This window comes from Ambystoma mexicanum, chromosome 3p (genome assembly GCF_040938575.1).
Source record: "Ambystoma mexicanum isolate Mex_15411 chromosome 3p, UKY_AmexF1_1, whole genome shotgun sequence".
Taxonomy (NCBI): Eukaryota; Metazoa; Chordata; class Amphibia; order Caudata; family Ambystomatidae; genus Ambystoma; species Ambystoma mexicanum.
The window spans coordinates 747,644,594-747,661,972 of record NC_090925.1 but is presented as its reverse complement, the minus strand read 5'-3'; positions in this window follow the sequence as shown (position 1 = coordinate 747,661,972).

The following is a 17,379-nucleotide window of genomic DNA, read 5'->3' as shown; positions in this document are numbered from 1 at the left end:
GGATTTCAAAGTTTTTTCTCCATCGGGAGATGGACACAGGGCATAGAAAAATGGCCACCGTTAGTTAATCAGGGACATGGTTCCCCTTTCTATTTGAATGGCATCGGTCTTTAGACATAACGAAAAAAAAAGGCTGCCACCATTAACATAGAAAAGGGACTAAGTCCCTGTCCAACTAATGGTGGCCATTTTGTTTCTTTTTTTCCATCAAAACCCGAGAAGTTTGTTGGTGGGGGCAGTGATTACACAATCGCGCCCGGGAAAGACAGATTGTGATTGGTCAATCTGTCTTTGCCAGGTGCAAATATACTGCTAACGTTGGAGGTTTATGATGCTTAGGCTAAAATTAACAGGGACAAAAGGAATGGTCAGATGCCTCCTTCTGTGACCACTGGGGGAGCGGTCTCTGTTTCCTGCCTTTCTATCCTGGTCGTCCAAAATCCACTGATGGACTTCTGCCTGGAGCCTCTGGCGAAGGAGGGCTGGAGAAAGGGCTGTTGGATAGTCTTTGTGAGGACTGTCAGGGATTTGTCCATCTGGGTGGAAGCCTTTTGCTTATTGAGTTAGTCTGTCGAGGAGTGCCACACATCTTGGCCATCAAAGAGGAGATCAATGATGCGATTCTGGTCCTCATGAGTAAATCTGGTAGCGTGCATCCAGGTGACCCTTCGCATGTTCACACCAAATTCGATTCCATGACTATACTAGACCAAACCCAACTTGAAGGCCTGTTGACTGTCTGCTGCCAGCTAAGGCAGGAAATCTGCCAGTTCTCTTGAGAGTTTATGATTGCCCGCAGCTAACAGGACGTCGGCATTGGCTTGTCTTGGATGAAGAGATGCATTAGAGTAGACCTTTTCCCCATAAGCCTCAAGAAGCTTGTCATCCTTGCACATGAGGGCCAGAGACGACACTGCGGCACCTGAGCCTTAAGGCTTAGTGAACAACAATAATGCTGCCAAAACAGATGAGTGGGACTGTGGTTGGGAGGCTGGTGAGGAACCTGGTGTTATTCTCCCATGCAGACCCCACAAATCCACTATTCGGGCGGCCTGGGGAGGGTAATCGCTTTTGGATCCCAACCCTGGAGGTGGCCAAGCGAGGAAGGATCACCTGAGTAGGAGAGGCTGGGGTTGCCCTCAGAAGAATAGCTTAGGGGAGACACAGTATTCTACCCAGACAGTGGTGGAAGAGGAAGTCCCAGATGCCTTCTTGAGATATCTTGACTCCTATAACCTAAATCTGTGTGGCAGGATCCTTAGATCTTGCACTATCCATCATGGCCCCAGAGTAAGGAGGAAAGGAGCTAATGACCCAAGATGGAGAGGGAGGAAGGTGCAAGTGACACAGGATCACAACACTGCGAATAAGAATTATTCATTCTCTCCATTTATAGGCAAATCCACCTAAAGCCCTATACACATAGATCATCAGCAGACTGAAAAGAGGGAACAATTTCCTCCCGTGGGGACGAACAAACCAGGAGAAATTCATATATCCCCAGGCAATATTCTGATAAGGTGACCAGAACTCAATTTAAACCCAGTTATCCCTTTAAACACTCTCCCCTAATCTCAAGGGAAGGTTTGCAATCTCACCTCAACTCATCTCCCCTCCCCATTTCTAAGAAATACTGAGACGAGGAGGAGGCCACTAAGATCAGTGGAGATTAGCCATAGGAATAACATGGGGAAAGCAAGGGCAACCAACTTTAGAAAAAATGACTGTACCACTAATAGAGTCAGGCAGAGTCAGGCATGGGTAGGTAACCATTCACACCTGACTCCACATGACTGTGTTCAGCTATAAAAGGTGTGGTCAGTCACAGAGATTCGAATGAGCTGGGGATGCAGTCTTGACCAGTGAAGTCCAGAAGAAGAGTGAAGAAGGAGCAGTAGGCAGAGGATGACAGCACGCAGAGATGTAGGCACGGTGTGTGGGGCTGCAGCGTGGCGGGGGAGCTGTGCCTACAGGGAGCCAGAGAAGCACTGCCTGCATTCTGCAGGCGAGGTGCAGCAAAGTGCTTGTTCCCTTGGGGCCAGTGCCAACCCCAAGGGTGCCTGAGAGCTAGGTGCTGAGACCCTGACCTCAATCCCACATTGCCAGGAAGAGCCGCCTCTCAACACGATGCTGCCCGGTGAGTTTCATGAAGAATTTAAGAGAAACTCAGGAGCGTGCGTTTAAATGAGAAAGGCACGAACAGGAAAAGCGGCATAGAATCTGAAAGAAAGAAAAGTGTGAAAGTTAAAAGTGAAAGCAAAGTGAAAAGGCTGAAACCGCAGCAAGGAGTCAGAAAGCAAAAGAAAAGCAGTGAGAAAAGCAGATCGGAGCGAAGGGCAAGTAAAAGCCTGATCGAAGCTGAAAGCGAGAGAAAGTGGGAAAGAATCAACGAGTGGCCCATAGTGAGAGAGGGCACAAGAAAGGCAAAAAGAGTGCCTGGGGCACACAAAGGAAGGTGCAAGTGTGCATGGAACAGAAGAGGGTGCAAGTGTGCACGGAAAGGAAAGCAGAAGAAATGAAGTGCAGAGAGCATCAGAAGAACCTGAGTGCACAGAGATGTGCAAGAGGGTCAGAGTGGTCGCTCCTAGGAAAAGCAGAAAGCCTGGCGTTTTCGTAAGCCTCTGATTCTACCCCATTAAAGTATGGTTTATTGTTTCCATTTTTGTTGAACCACTATTTTTCTTATTTTTGAAAAGACTTCCTATCACATGTATGTATAGAGTGAAGGTAAGCATAGGTTTAGACACAGACAGACTTTTTACACCTACCCAGTAACCTTAGTAAATAAAGGTTTTCAAATGAACCCATTGGAGTCTGTCTCTCTCTCGATACCATGCCTGTCTCACACAAGGCACAGCTTTTCCGATGTAAGGGGCCGATATCGGGCCTCCAAAATTTTGTTTGTCGGTTGACGGGAGTGAGGTTTCTCCTGGAGCTTCAATACCTCAGTGAGGACATCTTTTTGCAAAAGTAACCCAGATCTGTTTGAAAAGCGGAGGACCAAAATCTCTAATAGCACACCAGCCTCTGGCAGAGTGTCTTCAGAGGCACCCCCAGGAAGTCGGCCAAACATATAATTCTTTCATGGAAAGAATTAACAGTTCGAGGGACTTCCTCCTAGGTTTCTTTATCAGAACCTGTGTCTTGGGTGTCCCGAGTGACTGTGTCTTTAACGGCTGGAGCCCCCTACTTTGACTTCTCTTCAGAGGGAGCTGAAGTCTTTGGGGTCTCCAATGTTGGTGTAGGCTGAGGAGGCACTGCTGGCAGAGGTTGGTGCTGATGGCTGTGGTGGAGAGATCGGGCTGAGATGCAGCAGAGCCGGGGCCTATGCGCCTAAAGGGGACAGATGCAGCAGAAGTGGTGCTGTTGGAGGGGTAAGAGCAGGAGGCACTATTGGTTGAGGCACCATCTCCCTCATCAGCACATTGAAATATTCTGCCATTGCCCCTGATCTGATAGAACTGATCAAAAACCCTGTCCTCTTGCATATCCATCGCAGAAGACGAGGTTGTAGGTGTCCAAGTCTGGCACACCATAGACAGAAAATGCATCCTATTGACTGATGCTGCAGGGACCCAGTAAGGTTGCCGTGGCTGATAATCCCACAAGGATGAAGGTCCTAGCAGGCTAGGCTGGATAAACTGTGCCGGATTCTATGCTGTCTGTGCTAGGAATGACTTGCACGAGAGACTGCTGGCAGTAAAGCAATTGGAGATGTATGTTCCATGGAGGTGGGTCTGGCTGCCAGCTCCCCCGGGGACGAAGACATGGGGGACCACCGAGTCACCTCACTCTGATTATGGTTTGGCCCAGGAGCCGTTTAAGAGCGATCTTCGTCCCAGATTTTTTCCCACCCAGAGGACACCTTCTTCTTGGAGTCTGCCATTTTTAATTTCGAGGATGGACACTGGCTCTCCGCCTTCTTAGGGCTGTGCACAAGGACTGCGTTTGGTAGCGACACAAGAACTACTGCCTGCCAATGTGGCGCCCTGATGCAAAGGTGTTTGACGACCTTTGGGATGGTTACTGGTGACAGCCGTTCAGTCCTGTCGAGTGGTAAAAGGAACTGGCGAGTGAAGAATGTGGGCGCTGGATGAGGCATCATGGGCCGGCACGCCCTGCATGCATTCATTTAAAGGGAACATTTTTATTGTGGTGCAAAAATGTCTCCATCCCCATCCACGTGGGACGAGGTAGGCCATCAGTATGGAAGAATGGGAACAGGATGTAAGAGTAACAGGCATTAGACTGAGCAGTGTGTAAAAAACGAGCTGAAGTCAACAGCCTGATTTTTGCAGCACGCCAAATTGATTGAGGTTGTACTTGTTCAGAATGCACTGGATGTCTAAATCGCAGGCATAGAAAGTCTTTCTTCTTTCTCTGGGGGATTTCTTCTATTGCTCCCAAAAAGCTGTGTCTCTGTACATCTAAAAGCATGCTTCGATATTTTGGCTAAGGGAGTGTTGCTCGCCTGCGTGGCAGTTTAGGCATGAAAGTGGCCACTTCTAAAAGTCCCCGAGAGTCTACGGGGATGTGTCATCATTGGTTGTAGTGCTTGGACGGGCTTCCTTCCACTGGTGTGGAGCGCCTTAAAGTAAGTAACATTGCTAGTCTCCCAGCCAGCCAGGCAGATCGTGAGACTCCTTGTTCACAATTTGGCAAAAGAAGGGGCGGCTTTGGCTTCCCTATGCATCTTCACTTCTTGGCTTGTGGGCTAAATGTGGAAGAGGAATACGTGGCAACAGAGACTTGGACGGAATCGATTCTGTATTAAAGAAATTAAAATGCCAACTGGAAGAATAACCTGTGGGTCTGGCATGAGTTCTCTGGATGGCACAGAGTGGTGGCATTTGTTTTGTATTGTTCGGGCACTTTACCTAGTGAAGCATCAAGCACGTTTTTCCCACCAAATGGAAGACCAATTACTTTTTCTTGTGCTCATTGCTTTAGAGCAGTTGACTTAAGCTAATCAAGCCTACTCATGGAAAGGACCATGTTCATGATTTGAAAGGCTTTCTCATTGAGGTGCACGTACCCAAGAAAGGGTTTGCCCCACTGGTTTTCTTATCCAAGGTCAACTTGAACCTGGCCTGCACTCCTCTTGGAACTTCTCTGATGCAACAGATGTATAATAGTCAGGGGCGATCTAGGAAGGGGGGAGGAGGGCATTGTGACAATTCTCCCCCAGGCTGGCTAGGCTCTTCAGCCTGGACCAAAGCAGCATAATGTAAAAAAAATAAAAAAGCCAAAATTCTTCAGGATCCAGCATACCTCGAAGGAATTAAGTTCTGCAAAGTCTGCTTGGATTCTGTGTAGAGGGGGCGAGGTACTCGCCTTCATTTCAGCAATATTGTAGATGTTCCACGATGACCAACACATGTGGGCCGCCACAGAGAGTGATTGAGAGGAGTCTAAGTTGCAGGGGCATGTTCATACTGCTTAGTGACAATATACACATTTAAATATCGGGTTCTATGCCCCTGGATGGTAACGTTGGCACCTCTGTGCCCCATACACCAGTCTGTTATAAACCACAGCAGCTTACCATGACTCCTACTAGCAAAGGAGGTAAGTGTTCAGATGTAATTAGAGTTTGTCCTCAGTTTCATTCTGTAAGAAGGTGTGCCCTATGTTCTGGCGAATTTCTCGATCACTAATGAGTTCATTGCAAAAAGTAAAATAGCACCCTGACTGGCACTCATGGACGTTACTATATGGTGGTCATAGAAATGGTTGTCAGGTTGTTTGTGGTACTCACGTTTGGGCTCAGTTGAAACACACTCATAGAAAGATTTAACATTCAGGTAGAATTAGTAGGCTACAAAAAAAGGGGGTCGTTCGAAGTTGGGTGGATTTTGTTCAATGAAAGCCCACCGGAGAAAGTTACCAACCTTGTCAGTAGTATTTCTGAAAATCCACCCTATTCAAAGTTTATTTCAGAAATTCCACCTCAGCCGGTGGGGATGTAAACAGGTGTTTATTTAAGATTGTTTTTCATCAATGTGAAGGTAGAAATGGATTATGTACAGTTGAGGGTCAGTGTACATTTGTATGCTCAAAAGGGTAAATTAATATCCTTTTATGCATTTATAAGGGCAAAGTGGGGAGGGGTAGGCAATCTGAGCTGCCCACACCCCCTTAACATGGCCCGTTGCAAAAAATGTTCAACCTAGTGAAAATAAGCAAACGGGCTTCCCTGCTGTACAGTCCAGAACATTTTTTTTGTTTTTATTGTGGCCAATTTTGTGTTTAAGTGAAGGTAAAAATAGATGGATTTTCTAAAGAGTCCACCGAAAATACTGCAGCTGATATTCCCATGGAATACTGCCAATGGTATTTGATCAAACACTGAATTGGGTGGATGGTAAAATTGGCAGTATTTTATGTGACAAAAGACATACATGCAAATCAACAAAAGATACAGATACCTAGATGCAAAGTCACATACATACTGACACCCACAACCTTCCTTGACAACACAAATGAATATCATAGGGGACTCCCTCCCTTTCCCATCACCGGATCCCTGGGGATTCCCCTTGAAGTTCCATCTCTTTCCATGAATTGAAATATGCAGTAGAATTTCCAAGTAAATGCAATTTAGGATGACAATAAGAGGCCAGTCCTCATCGCCTTTCATTCTGTGTTGTCCAAGTGCAGACCCCATAGCCACAATTAACAGCAAGAGCACGGCTTCTTGTCTTGTCTGACAGGCAGACTTGCAAACCAAGGTGGCCTACTGTCTACAAGTGAGTCGGGGCAACTGAAGGTGGTGGGGGCAAGGAATGGGCTTGATGTGATGGGCAATTAAAGGGGGTGAGTGGCAAATAATTGGTCACCGAGCAATGGGGATAAGGGAAGGGGTACATGCAAGCTAAGGGAATGGGATTGAGTTAAAGGTTATAGCAAAAGGGGGACCAAGGTCTGAAAGTTAATTGTAAGGAACAGGGCTGCATTTATTTATGGTTCATTTGTAATGCGCCTATACACACGTGTTCCAAAGAGCACCAAGGAAGAAGGGGAGGGATCGGGAACAGGAAGGGGGAGAGTGGCAATCCTGATAGTCCTGGTGACGTTTAGATCATGTACAGGCAATATATGGGAGGAGAAGGAGTGCCAGGGAGGCCAGGTGGATGTGCCAGGGGGGAGAAAACCAAGGGAGGGCCCACAAGTAAGTGCAATTAGAGGAAGCTGGAAGGTTACAAGGGGGGAGGCCAACCAGCTAAGCGAAGGAGGGGGGAGCCATGAGAGCAAGTGCAGGATGAGGATAAGGAGGGGAGGAGAGGGAGAATAAGTGCAGAAGGTAGAATGGGTAGGGGAGGCCTGGCACCCTTTGAGACTCTGAAGGGACCAGGCCACCGGTCACAGGCACAGTGGAAATTAGCAGGGGAGGAATGAAGAAGAGAAAAGGATGGTCTTGAGGAGCTTCTGTAACAAAAAAATGTGGTGCGGGGGAAGGACACTGGAGGGTGATGGGTAAAACAAATAGGATAAATCAGACAGAGGGATACATCTGGAAAAGTAGGTCAGCAGGTTGACGGTTGCTGTGTCCTTTGCCTGACCTGCATGCAAATGCATCCAATTATGGGGCTGTCTCAGCACCCAATTGTGGGACTGTCTCGACCCACTTCTTTTTCTGACAAAGTGATGCATACTTGCTTTACGAACATCTGTTTCAATTAAGACTGCTCATATATTTTTCAGGTTACTTTATAATGTGACTTGGTGCTTTGAAAGTACACACAATTGTATAGAATACGATTATAATTATATTGCGTTGTCATTATAATTATCTCAATCTGTTTAATTGGGTGCACTCTACAATACATTTGCCTCAAGATACAGATGATTAATAGGCTTCCCTCTTGTAGATACACTGGTGCTTTGGAAGCTACATATATTGGACAGTATTCTAGTTTAGCCCTTGAACAAGAACTTTGCAGAAAGTGTTTTGTTGTTTCTAATATTGAAGATGGAAAAGGAGAAGATGAAATCTCCTCCGATTTCTAAATTAGAAACTGTGGAACTAGGAAGATAGTGCTCAACCCGTTACCTTCCCCACTTCATACATTATGTTATCCTGTGCACCATGAATCACTGTCTAGTTTGTCTTAACTATCAGTAGAAAAATTTATACTCAAAGATTTCTAATCTGTAGTGTTACTCCATGCACAATTATAATCTTCACCATTTACATAATGCATGCTAGTAGTGAGTGAGGATGCCAATCAGGGTCTTATTTTGTACGGGGGGGTGGGTAAACAGTGTGCAGGTATGTGATTTGTGTTGTGGGCTATGAAGGCAGAAAACCAGGTGTGGGTTGTTTGCGGTGCCAGCTCATGTTTGGCTCCTAGAGTGAAGCCTGATCCCCTGGTTCAGCAATGGCTCAACTCTACCAATGAATTATCTAGCTTCACCATCTCTTTACATTGCTCTAAAACCACTGATGGGATCGGATGGAAGGAGATGTAGCCTGCTGTCAAATTGCAAACTGGGACACAAGGAAACCTGAACTCAAATCCCAGCTTTCCCTTTTCACCAATTATATTATCCTGGTGAAATCATTTTACTATGTTGGCATATGGGAAGGGTATCTGGGGTCCAAGTCTCTGGGAAACCACAAACATAACTGAAAGATATGTTTTATAAAAGGAAAGTAATGTCAATAACGTCTACTATATAAGCACTTGAGAATGTGTGGGTGAGAGAGGTTGGTGTGGAGTTTACTTGTATTGGAAAGCTGGGGCCCCTGTGTTGTGGGCTTTTGCGGACGCCACATGGGTCAGAAAATGATACTTTCCCTCTAGCCAAAAAGCTGCCAGTCCTCCCCTGATGGCAGTCAAATTCATGCCACAACTGAGATAATAGTTGGCCATGATGACATTAGCTTTTGTAAAGGAGATGTTACCCTATTGATATTCTTTAGTTCCATGACAAAAATAATTGTACCTCTGTATTCATATGCAGGGAAAAGACCTAGGCTTTGAAGGAGGCTTCCATAATCACTACAGAATATGCCACAAGACTACCTGCAATAACGATAGGTTTTGGAGTCATGTATTTGTTAACCCTGAAACTGCTGGACATGTATGGGCACACGATGTGTGAAGAGACGATTTAGCTGTTTAGGCCAAGGCTGGCACCTCAGTGAAAATACCCTCATTAACCCAACGAGCAGCAAAGTTTGAAGGGAAGTGCTTGGAGCCCTTTAACTAAGGCTGTGAAGTATTACTTGTGGGGTGTTTTAATTCTCCCACTTTATCGCTGGTGAAGGTGCCAGGGTTTAGATCTGTATCAAATCCCTGCTCTTAAGACAACGTCTCAGAAGCAGTAGTGTCAGGCCTGAGTTGGCAGATATAGACTGCAGTTGCAGGAGAAAGTTCTCCATGTGCCAGGAATAACTTTTCTCTGTCCTTCAGTTTTTCACTTATAGCAGATAGAACCCTCTTTAAATATAAGAATATGATGGCCAGCTTCATGGTGGAGTCTGAAGAGCCATCTATGGGCCCATCTGATCCAGATGTTGGGTCCAATCGGACAGAATGAAGGTATGAAGCACACTGTGGTGTGCTGTTAGGCTCCATCACTGACACCAAAAGCATTTCATAGTCACGTGTTGGAATTACGATCTGTGGGGATGAAAGACACAGGGCTGGACAATACCGAGGAGATATGTTTCATGTACATTTTTAGTATGACTGGTAGTTTAAATGTATCAGATTAGCTGGAATGGTCACTCGTTTTTTCTTTTTCTGGCACGCAGTGTCAGAGCACAGAAAATGAGATACTATAGGATACATCGTATTCCAAGAGGTTTGGTATTTCCCTCAGACCAACTCTCTAAGAAAAACAAAAAATGTGTACAGAAATGGGAGCAGATTCTGAATAAATGCTCACTGGAACATATATTATTATCCATCCAAGAACTAGCAAAACAATTGGAAACATTAAAAGGGGATTATCAAAAGATCCAGACAGAAAGACAGAAATAGTTGAATTATTGGCAAAACAAAAACTAGATAAGATTCTAGAAGAGATCAATAATAGTTTAGAACGATACAAGAACAGAAAAAAGTATGTACGTTTCATTGAGACAATTATCATTACCTCATTGAAGAGGTTTATACATGAGTGGACAGGTCAACACAATTTAGTAACACAAAGCCAACCACAAATAGCCTTATTAGATATGTCAGGATCTGAAATAGAGAATACCAACATAGGTGTAGCACATTCTGGAACAGATAGAATAGAAGACATGTTAGATCAAGCCAGTACTTCAAGACAAAGTATCTCGATTTTAAAGTTCATCTTTAGAAAACAAAAACAAGAAAACATCTGAAACATAAGAACGCAAACCTGTTTTCAACACAAGAAAAGTTAGTAGTGAAAATATCTCTATAGAGTCCTGAGTGCAAAGGAAATTCAAAACCTTGAAAAAGGATTGAATGTTCTTCCCACGTCTAGTTCAACTAAATTTGAGACATATGTGAACCATTTTAGATTCATACGCAAATTAAGAAAAGTCATTTTTTGTGGAAATAGCATGAGGAGCAGCAAAAATCAACCGAAAGTAAGCAGTCTGGGTCCCTTCTCCCGGGACCTTACCCCTCAGGCTGCCCCCTAGTGGCTGCTACGTACAACATACAAAAGCTTAATTCATCAACTGCAGAGGGCACCATTTCACTGATGAACAAGGGGACTTGGTGCATAAAGAACATATGTGGCATACCCCTAACCATAGAGAAGGACTTCCTGATGGTGAAACATTTATCCTGGGTTGGGAAAGGGCCAAAGTCTATTCAAGAAGACTGTACCACACTAACACAATCCATCAAGGGTAACAGACCTAATCAGGAGGGGCAGACAAGCAGACTAGTCTAGTCAGATATTGGAATACCACCACTTTGTTTCTTCTACAGGCCAAATGCAACTAATAGCAATAGAGCTGGGACCAGTCAAGGGTCTACTGCCCAAAATCCAGCTCAAACTAGAAGTGGATCGCAGCTATGTCCCATGTCAGCTCTATCTTTGGGTCGCAGCTCTTCAGCCGCAATAACACTAGGTAATCGTTTTGAGTGCTTGAGCGGTCTCAAGCATGTAGATTGACAATTAGATCCTGAAACAGAGGGTGGGTACAAGGGTTTTCCCATCTCTTATAGAGGAGCCCATTATTAATACAGTATGACACAGTCAAAAGAATGCAAATGCAGGGAGACCTTATAGGGTGCAGATACCTCTGGAACGTTTCTGGCAAGAAAGTAGGTCATTAACATCTTAGTGTGGAACATCGCTGGACTACAATTTAAATTAAACAATATATCCTGGTATAATTTTGCAACCAAATGCAAGATCGTCATGTTTCAAGAAGCATGGTCCACTGAACCAATCCATTTATAGGGCTTTCACCCATTTCATACCCCAGCATTAAAACTGGGCCCTAAGGCAGGCTCTCTTGTGGCTTGGTAATTTTTATAGCTGCAACGCTGCTCTGGGAAATTGAACATCTATAGTTAGCAGATGCCAATATAATGCCAATATAATGATTATCACCCACATGTCGGGATCAGAACCACTAAGCTTTATACATTAAAATAACAATAAACATGGAAATCAGTCAATTAAAATGCTCCAAAATCTTCAAAGTCATATGGTTAAACCTAGCTCTGATTTAACCCCCCCGGCCCCTAATTATGGGGGGATTTTAATCTTTTTTAATCTTAGATTGGGTACTGGTGAGGATTTACCCTTTGATAAAGATGAAAAATGAGCCTTTGTGATCCCAAACCCTTGCTTGGCTGACCAAACTACTTCCAATAGTGCACTTGTACTTTGGAACATATTAGATGGCCAACAGAGTCGTTAATGGGAGACTTCAGTCTAAATACAGTGATTTTACATTTAATAATGGACAATTTAAAACATTAACTATATTTTAATTCCTATGTACTGGTGGGGTCATATCTCGGGGTTTGATATTTATCGCTGTGAAAGCTATCATAATTCTCACCTATTCATTTGTCTATGGGGCGGTAGAGAAGCTACAGTTTCCTGTGACTTATACCCTCAACCTCTGGAGAAAGGAGTACGCAACTGGGTACTTTGTTGGAAGGCCGACATGGAAGAGGAACTAGTAAGCGATTTGCTTGAATACAGATATCAGTTTAACTTGAACTTGTTTAAATAACAATATTTCCTCGCAGTCTATATATGAAGCCTTTGCCACCTTTATTAGAAACTGTGGAGAGATGTTTGCTATAAACAAACCCCTTAAAGTAGTTGGGACATACATCGTGGCTCTCAGCTAAATGCAAAGAGAAAAAAGAGCCCTTCTTGCCGCTAGCATTGATGCAAATGATCTCAAATTAAGGTGTAAGGAATATAAGAAAGAATTGGATAATAGGAGGGAAGACATTGCAGACAAACATTGGGAAGCTCTATGTTGGGCTGCTATTGCCCAATACAGCAAATCCTTTTGGAACATCCTCACATGCAATTCAAACAGGCTTGAACTGGGCCTCTCAAATTCCCCTGAAAACCATGTGCAAAGGAGGAGTAGTTTAAGCATTTTTGCACTTTATATGGCCCAGTACCCAACCTCGGTTTTGATGGGTAAAACCAGCAATAATACTATGATTTCCCCGGACTGTGAAATCCTGGAGCCTTTCACACTCAAAGATCTATAGTTGGCTATTAGACGCAAAAGATCACTGAAAGTGCGTGGGGTAGACAGGGGTAGACAGGGTACCAAATTACCTATTTCACTTTTGTATTGCACTATGGGTTCCCTTACTGACAATTGTATTTAATGCCCTCCAGTCGGAAGGCCATAGCCCTGAAAATTGGAAGTCTGGCACTATTGTGCCAACTTACAAAAAGGGTTGGCAATCTCTTCCATCCACACACTGCTGCATCACCTTACTTGATGGGACATCCAAAATGTTTTTAGGCGTCTTGCTCAACAGACTGCAGGAATGGGTTGGGGAAAGGAATATTCTGCCGATACCCAGATGGCCTTTAGGCCGTGCCTTGGTACTGTTAACCAATGTATACATCTGTACCTCATCTTGGCCAAATATGTCTTTATACTGAGGACTCCTGTCTACATGGCCTCAGCTTCACTTTTGACCACGTGGACAGGGGCCTTCTTTGGAGGACTCTTGACGAGATGGGAGTACCTGGTCCATTACCCTGCATATTGGAATTACGTCATAGCGGATATGAACCATGGTGACGCTATGGACCAAGTAGACCTATTAAGAGACACCAATTCCCTTCCATTTTACCTGGAAAGTCTGGACACTGATGTCCCTAAATGTGAAGGTAGACGAATCCTGAGCTACGCCAATGATGCAGCTTTTATAGCCAGAACTCTGAAGTCCCTACAAGTTCTGGTGGATGTCGATGGAAAATATATGTCAAGCCGTGGATTTAAGTCAACACCGACAAGTGTTATGCAATGTGTTTTTCAACTAAAGCCCTGTGACCCCCCCAAGAAATGATCTCTGCTTCTCACTCTGCGATTTGTAAGTATTTAGGAATTATTTCTAATAACAGTCTTTCCTGGAGTGATAATATTAGCAAACAGAGCAGAAATTAAGCAAGCTACTAGTGGTATCTTTACGTTTGGGCATTCATTACATCATCACTCTTTTAATAATATGTTGACAATTTATAGGGGTAAGAGCGTGGCAGTGGGGTCTTATAGGGGTAAACTCTGGTCTGTGGGAAATGTGGAAGTGTTACAACACGAAGAAAATGCATCTTGTTCCCACTTGCTGGGTGTCGTCCCTTCTTCTGCATCTACATACATTGCCCACCTAGAATCTTGGTTAGACGCTCTTCATTTAAAGCCTATTTTATTCTATCATTCACCGTGGGTCTAGGAAAGATTGGAGCTTAACCAAAACACTTCTAAAAAACATGCTTTCTTTAGGCAACTGCGAGCTAATTAGCCGGCTGACTTTTGTTAGAACCGCTCTCAGAACTGCAGGTATGGGTTAGTATTTGATACCTTGATATAAGTTTGCCAATGGGGTTCTTAAAACTCAAGTGACGGGAGGATAGCTCTGTGGCAATGCAGGGGTCTTGGAAACAAGACCATGCCGAGCAAACAGGCACAAATCCCAGATCTGCGCGCCCATAATTCAATGAAGTGCCAAAATACCTACGGGTTCTGTGCGCTGCAAATAAATGCAAATAAAAAAATAGGGAAGATTTGAACCTGTCTAAATCCATAATAAGGCTCCGTTTTCCTCTTTCCACAGTGTAAGGGGCAGCGTGTTATCTTAATATGGTTACAAATTCATACCATTGTATTTTGTTGAACATGGCTAGAGTAAATGCCCTCCCCGTAAAGACCATTATCAATAAATGGTTGGGTTTAGGGCAAGCAGAAGATGTCGGCTGTTTATGTGGTTCTTATGAGACCTTACCCCCCCCCTTTGTATTATTCTTCCCATTCGATGTAGATTTGAGGAAACAGTAGCTAATCGACTTTCCCAGGGCAAGGTGGAATAAGACAGTGGATAACCACCTTTCTATGGTTTTTGTCTTTGTAAAGTCTGCCTTCAAAGTCACGTGTTACCTGCAATTTGCTCACAAACGCAGACTCTCACTCCTCACATTGATCTCAAAACATTTTATAGATTGTTTTTACTGTTTTAATCAACTGTTTGTTGGCCATGCGTTATTATATAGGTATGTAAGTGCACTGATATATTTGTAACTATTTTATCTTGTTATGTGGGTGCTATATCGTGCAGCCAGTATTACTGCATTTTTATGTATAATTACTGTAATTGTTTATGAAATGTGTTTTATGTATTATGCAAATCTGAAATAAATTATTATGACGATGAACCATTGGGTAGATATGAGGATGACCTTCTGCAACCTTTGATATAGTGTACTTTGACTTCTATTAAAGACACTACTAATGCTTTGCACAAATTAAACATCACAGTGGAAGATTCTGACATTTTGTTAACAATTGATGTAAAAATGTATACAAGTCAATCTCTTTTGCTTTGGGTTTAGAGGCTGTAGAATGGTTGCTATTGAAACAAAATGAAATTGAAGCATCCAAACAATTCATTATGCTTTTTCTAACATTTATATCGGAAACAAGCTCCATTTACAAACCTCGGGAACATCTGTGGGGGGCCCCTTCTACTCTGTTTCATGTATACATTTGAGAGAGATCACAATTTCCTATGACATTACATGTTTTTACAATGCCCAATTCCACTTGTTGTGCATTTCCAGAGAGAGAAGTTCGCTCTCCTGCTCTGGGCACGCAATACAAAGCCCGGATTCCTAGCCCAAAGCTTAATTCTGGGCTTATATTTTCAAAATATATTGAAGCATCGTCTGCAAGATGGGACCCCCTCTGGACTGCATTATCAAGAACGTTTTTGAGTAATCTGAACGCTATTGCTGCAAGAACTGGAACTCTTTCTAGAAGAGGTCACATCATTTACATGGGTTAGTTGATGCAAATTGCTTGTGGAAAAACACATGGTCTGAACCCAGAGCTTTGCGATATAAGCTGTCCAAGCAAAAGTGAAGAAGGAAAGAGCAAGAAAGAAATGGCTAATGCCTCATGGTAGTAGGAAAGCCAAGTGCAAGAGAAACCGAATTCTGTCCTCACAAACTGGTGCAAAAAGCAAAACGTAGAGAGTGTGCACTTGCACACTACACATGGGGATTGGAATACTGTGCAAAAAAATCTTTGCTTAAACCGCTATGCGGAGCATTATGTTAAGAATTGGAAACAGGTTAGCTAGGATGCAAAAGTAATGTTGGACTGAAAACCAGAGATTAACAATCATATGCTTAAAGGAACATTAAGATGGATTTGACTCTATAATTGAAAAAGGGATCCACTTAAACGGTATGATAGACCTTGATACACATTTTTCATTTCGTTCCCTACTCATGGTGCTTGGGGGTTGTGGCCTGAAGTGATACATACCTTTTCTCACTGGAAGATCCCAATGTCTTCATATGGAATCTACTAGGTTGAGCCCCCAACTGGTGCTACTGAGTTTTCTTACCCTGTGTCCCACTTTATTTAACATTCATAAGGAACTGCTGGGCAGCTTGGTTGAGACATTAAATGTCCCTGTTCGTCAATAGACAGATGACACCAGCTATATCTTCATGTGCCATCAGAGGCGGACATCGATCAGCTGAGGGTTTGCCTGTAATATACTGAAAATTGGTGACACTACAGTTTTACAGACTTAAGACAGTTTCTTCCCTTTACATCCAACATTTCCTTGCTTCCATTCCAATCCTGGCTTTTTTCATGCTCATCCTTCTGCATCTCACTGACTTTGGTCCCATCTTAGAAATAGTTTGGTTTTACTTTGGAGACTTACTATGAAATCCTGCATAGTCCTAATAGTTAAATTTTACCGGTTTCAGCTTTCTCGTAAGGAAAATTAACCTGTACATTGACTTTTGCCTGGATCTTAGGTAAGAAAGATGGATGGCTATGCCGTACCACCTATTTTTGTGAAAAATTAAGAATTGGTCGACTGAGGAAAGAGGCAGAAGGTGGATAACGCTTGTGGCAAATGCAACTGAGTAGTATTTGGGGCCCACTTTTTTTGCAATGTTACATTTTTGACTGGTGGGAAAGCCCCATGCTTCCGGCCTTAGTCCTGCCTTCGTTTTGATATGATTTTTTATATTAATTTAATATCAATTTAATATAAAATGTGTATCAAATATGAAATATATTTCTTGATATAAAGTGTTTTTGTAGTTTGATATGATGTTGAGATGATTTGATATAAAGTGAATATAAAGTTTATATAAAAATGTGTCTGGGAGCACATGTGCGCTCTGCTGCCTGTTGGAGGGCGATGTGAGTTGTGAAGAGATAGACTGCGAATGTTAGGGTTTTGTCGTGGTGACGCGTTGACGCAGGAGTGGGTTTTATCTTTGTAAATATTGATAAGCCCTTTAAATTATTTGATATTCATTTTATTGATTTAAATAAATGTATATTATTTGTATATAAAGTTGACGTGCATTTGATAAGAACCTTCATTTTATATAAACATTATATATGTTTTATATTATTTTTATATAAAGTTGGCAGACATTTGATAAGGCTTTGAATAATGTTTATATACATGTTACTTTTTTTTATAAAGGGAGGGTGCATTGATACCTCTAATACATTTAATATAAAATGGATATAGTTTAAGCATTTCCAGAATGTTTTGTATAAATTTTGATTGATGGTTGTGATGGCGTCGGGAGTGGACTTTACAACCCAGATATATAGCTTTTGCGGCAGGTTGGGAAAAACAGCTCTTTTTGAGCTTGACAGGGCCTATTCAGGAAACAGCTATTATGAAAAGC